The following is a 4975-nucleotide window of genomic DNA, read 5'->3' on the forward strand; positions in this document are numbered from 1 at the left end:
ACCAACTTCAGTAGCACACAGAAACTCTGTTCCTCTACAGTTCCGTTCCTCCTCTTTACATTATTATTGTCACAAATTACACCTTTATACTTTGTGAGCCCAATAACATGGATTTATGATTATTTTATACATTTGTTTTTTCAATCATGTAAGAAATAAAAAGTAGAGCTACAAGCCAATAACACAATACTGGCTTTAGTATTTGCCCATGTATTTATCTTTACTGGAGATTTCTATTTCTTTCTACAGCTTCGAGATGCTGTCTAGTGTCCTTTCATTTCAACCTGAAGGTTCAATTTAGCATTTCTCATAGGGCAGTGGTAGGAAGTTGTAAAATAAATGCCCTCAGCCTTTGTTCATCTGGGAATGCATTAATTTCTCCCTAAGTTTTGAAACCAGTTTGGCCAAATATAGAATTCTTGGTGGACAATTTTTTTTCTTTCAGCACTTTAAATATGTCTGGCCTCTTGCTTCCGTGGTTTCTTATAGGAAATTAGCTCTAATCTTTTTGAGGATCCCTGCTTTGTAACAAATTTCTTTTTTCTTTCTCCTTTGGGAGAAAAGATTCTTTCTGTGTCGTTTGGCTTCTGAGAGTTTGATTATACTGTTTTTTGCTGTGGGGTTCTTTGAGTTTCTCTTAGTCCTGAAATCAGCCAAAGATTTATAGCAACCAAACACATACTGAACCAGGGAAGAGGCAATTTGAAAATGGCAGGAAAGCTTTGTGGCATTTTTACTTGCCCTTGCCCCATCCACTGTTAGTGTAGTGATGGTGTTAAAGTGGTGGAGTCTTAATGCAGTGATAGTCTTAAAGTAGCAGCAGGCCATTCCTAGTATGGGACCCTCAATCCTGCTTCAGGAGGGAGCAGAAGAGACCGTACTCTCAGATTATTATGTGTATCTGTTCTAACCTATCTGTTCTGGGAGCTACCTGAAGGACTGACACAAGATGCTTATCTCTGTCTCAGCTAACTTGGAACACAGTCTGGAAAAGCAGCAGTCATTGCTCAAAAAAAGTGCAAGGTGAACTAACAAAGCACAGATGGCTGGGGCAGAAGACTGTGCATTGAAATACAATAGACCACATAAGATACAGGAGCCAAAGTTGGGGGAGATTCTTTGGAAAATTAGAACCTACAAAAAGTACTCATATGTCCAGAGAACTTAGGAATGCCACATGCATACTCGAGATAAGATGCATGTTCTGAACACACCAGAGGAGTCTCTAAGCTTTTACCATGGGCTGAGCCCTGAACTCAATGCAGGTCAGCTAAATGTTGAAGGAGTGATCCAGCAATCTGCACAATGGTCTGAGGTGTGTGGTTTTGAGTGTGCATATGGATGTGCTTGTGTGTATTTATTTTTGTTTGTTTTAGGTGCAGGAATTCAAGGAAATCTCTGTCAAAACATTAGCTAAACATGAACTAAAGGAACAGAGACTTCAGTGCGTGCATACGATAAGGAAAACAGTCATTGCAAAAATAGTTTGGAAAGGTCCCTAAACAAACAGACTACTACAGCCTCCAACAATCAAAAGCCCAGGAAACCCTGGGAAAGTGGGAGAATCTGATTTCCATAGGTACCACATTATAATATTTGAAAGGCAAATTTTCAACCAAAAAAGTCACAAGGTATACAAAGACATGGAAAAGTATGGTCCATTTAAGAAAACAAATTAATTGATGAAACCATCCCTAAGGAAGCCCAGACATTTCTTCACTGTATATTCTTGCCTCCTTTGTCATAGATTCATTGACCATAAGTGCATGGGTTTCTTTCTGGGCTCTCTATTCTGTTCCAGTGATGGATGTTTTTGTGCCAGTACCATACTGTTTTGATTACTGTAGGTTTGTAGCACAGTCTGAAGCCAGGGAGCATGATTCCTCCAGTTGTGTTCTTCTTTCTCAAGACTGTTTTAACTATTCAGGATCTTTTGTGTTTCCATACAAACTTTAAAATTATTTGTTCTAGGTCTGTGGAAAATGCCCTTGATATGTTGATACAGACTGCATTGAATCCGTCGATTTCCTTGGGTATGATGGTCACTTTAACAATATTAATTCTTCCAATCCGTGACCATGGTATATCTTTCCAGCTGTTTGTGTCATCTTTAATTTCTTGTATCAGTGTCATATAGTTCCCTGGGTGCAGGTCTTTTACCTCCTTAGGCAGATTTATTCTTCTGTATTTTATTCTTTTTTACGCGATTGTAAATGGGATTGTTTCCTTAATTTCTCTTTCTGATAGTTCACTGTTAGTGTATAGAAATACAGTAGATTTCTATATATAAATTTTGTAGCCTGCAAATTTACCAAGTTCATTTTTGAGCTCTAATAATTTTTTGATGGTGTCTTTCAGATTTTCTATGTATCATGCCATCTGCAAACAGTGACAGTTTTACTTTTTCCTTTCCATTTTGGAGTCCTTTTATTTATTGACTTTTCTTGTCTGATTGCTGTGGCTAGGACTTCCAAAAGTACCTTCAATAAAAGTGGTGAGAGTGGGCATCCTTGTCTTGTTCGTGATCTTAGGGGAAATGCTTTCAGCTTTTCACCATTGAGTATGTTAGCTATGAGCTTGTCGTATATGGCCTTTATTATGTTGAGGTATGTTCCCTCTATGCCCACTTTCTGGAGAGTTTTTACCATGAATGGATATTGAATTTTTTTCAAAAGCTTTTTCTTCATCTATTGAGATGATCATATGGTTTTTAGTCTTCAATTTGTTACTGTGATGATAAGAGACCTAAGAGAGCTACAGAGGCTAAGTGACCTTTCCTTCCCTGAATGGGTAGGTATCCTTGTTCTGCCTTCTAATTGAGTTAGTATCTGAGTAAAGAACTGCCAGGTGTCATTTAGTTCACAGTACACTGCTGTGGCAATATAGAAATGAATTTGCCTAAATCATTTGGCTTTTCTAAATTATAGTAAATGAATATACTGAATGAATACTTCAACTTAAGGAAATGTTCTTAAAAATATATTAATGGAGGCACTTCAGCAGAGAATTGAAAACAAAACAAATAATTCAGGTAAAATTAAAGTACACTCAGTTGTATCCTGTTTCCTCTTGTAAATCTCTCTTTTTCATTTGAGTGGACAGTCACTGGAGAATATCTGACTTGGGGCTAAGGAAATCTAAGCCTTCTTGGCCACACTGTATTCTCTTATGTCGTTTAATAAAGACACCAGTGGGTTGCTGAAAAAATAGTGGGAAAAATCAATCCCTCACATCCAAAGGGCAGCTCTTGAAAATATGTGGATTGTTGTAGTCATTTTGCTCTTCTGGCCTCAGAAGTTCTAATCTTAACCTTAGCCCCTCATGCAGAGAGACTTTTTAAACCAATTTGCACATTACTCATTATGTGACTGTTGAATAAGAGAAACCCAGCTCTTTTCCTGTGCTTTCAAGCAGTTATCTTCTTCAAAACTTTGTTTGGATTGTCATACCTTAATCTTGCCTGGCAAGGGACTTATGGGAAGGTTCTTATTGTTTGAAAGTTTGGTGCCAGTATCTGCAAAGAAAGAAGAAAGTAAAGAAGGAAAGGTGTGTTTATCAAACATCCCAATAGTGAAGGTGTGTGAAAGCAACTTTTGAAAAAGTGAATCTGTCAGAGTTTAGCCGTATTATTACATTTTATTTTATTCATTGAACATAAATAATTATCAGTGAATCCTTTCTAGATTTTCTAGTTTCCCAAAGTTCCCTGTATTCACATTCTAAGGTGAAAAATGGTATTTTAAGTCACTGCTCTCCACCTTATATTATTTATAATCACTCCTCATGACCTCTTCCTTCAAAGAAACGTGATCCTGAGAAGTGTCCTTTGTTTGTCTTTGTGGAATAAGTGATGGGGATGCATCCTGGAGACCTGTGAGATGTTTAAATTGTGGCCTAATGAAACTAGGATGGAGAGTTCTGGAAAGATCTGGAAAGATGGCTGGTAGAGTGTGGCCAGATGTGGGAGAAGAGACACATACAGAGAGAGGGAGAGGAAATTTTCAGAGGGAGACAATTAAACAAAGAATTCAATAAGTTTTGTTGCGTGGTGTGGGATGCAAGCCTTTCTCTCCCCCTTTCCTTCACAATCTCTTTGTTAAAGACTGTGTTTTTCATTAGTTTTACTAAGATGGATTTTCCGTTTTCTTTGGATACTGAGAATGGACCCATGGAAACAGTTACATTTGGGTTATCTCTGACTGTCTTTAATGAAGAACATAAATATTGGCCACACTATCTATGCACATGCTATCACTATGCCTTTTTTGTTCTCTGTTCATATATCTAAGTCCTCTTCTTTGAGGTCAATCTCAAATCTCATCTGAAATGTACATTTATTGATAGATTCAACCCATAATGAACTGTCCCTTCTTTGTGCTCCTTAGGCTCTGATTATTTATAAAAACTCATTTTTGAACTTAGACACTGTCCAATATGATATATTAGTTATTTCATCAGCATATGTTATATCCTCAACACAGTTATAAGCTTTTGTGGGGCTGGGATCATACATTCTGTAATTTTCCTCAGTACTTACACTTACTTTGATAGAAAGTGCATTCATTCATCTAAACATCATTTATTGAGTGTTAATTAAATGTCTCAACTCAGTCAATATTGTTTGAATGAATGCATGCATGAATGAGGGAGTATGCAATAGGTAGCCTAAGTACCGCCCGATGTGAAAAAACCAAAAACATAAACACAAAAGCCGAAAAGTGGACCAGGACTTTCTGTAAAATATCCTGCTTTTGTTGGATGAGGCCATGAAAATCAAAATGCTCCTGAAAGGTCTTAAGAGCTGACCAAGAGGGCTTCCCTGGTGGCGCAGTGGTTGAGAGTCCGCCTGCCGATGCAGGGGACATGGGTTCATGCCCCGGTCTGGGAGGATCCCACATGCCGCGGAGCAGCTGGGCCCGTGAGCCATGGCCGCTGAGCCTGCATGTGCGGAGCCTGTGCTCCGCAACGGGAGAGG

This window comes from Hyperoodon ampullatus (genome assembly GCF_949752795.1).
Source record: "Hyperoodon ampullatus genome assembly, contig: scaffold_539, whole genome shotgun sequence".
Taxonomy (NCBI): Eukaryota; Metazoa; Chordata; class Mammalia; order Artiodactyla; family Ziphiidae; genus Hyperoodon; species Hyperoodon ampullatus.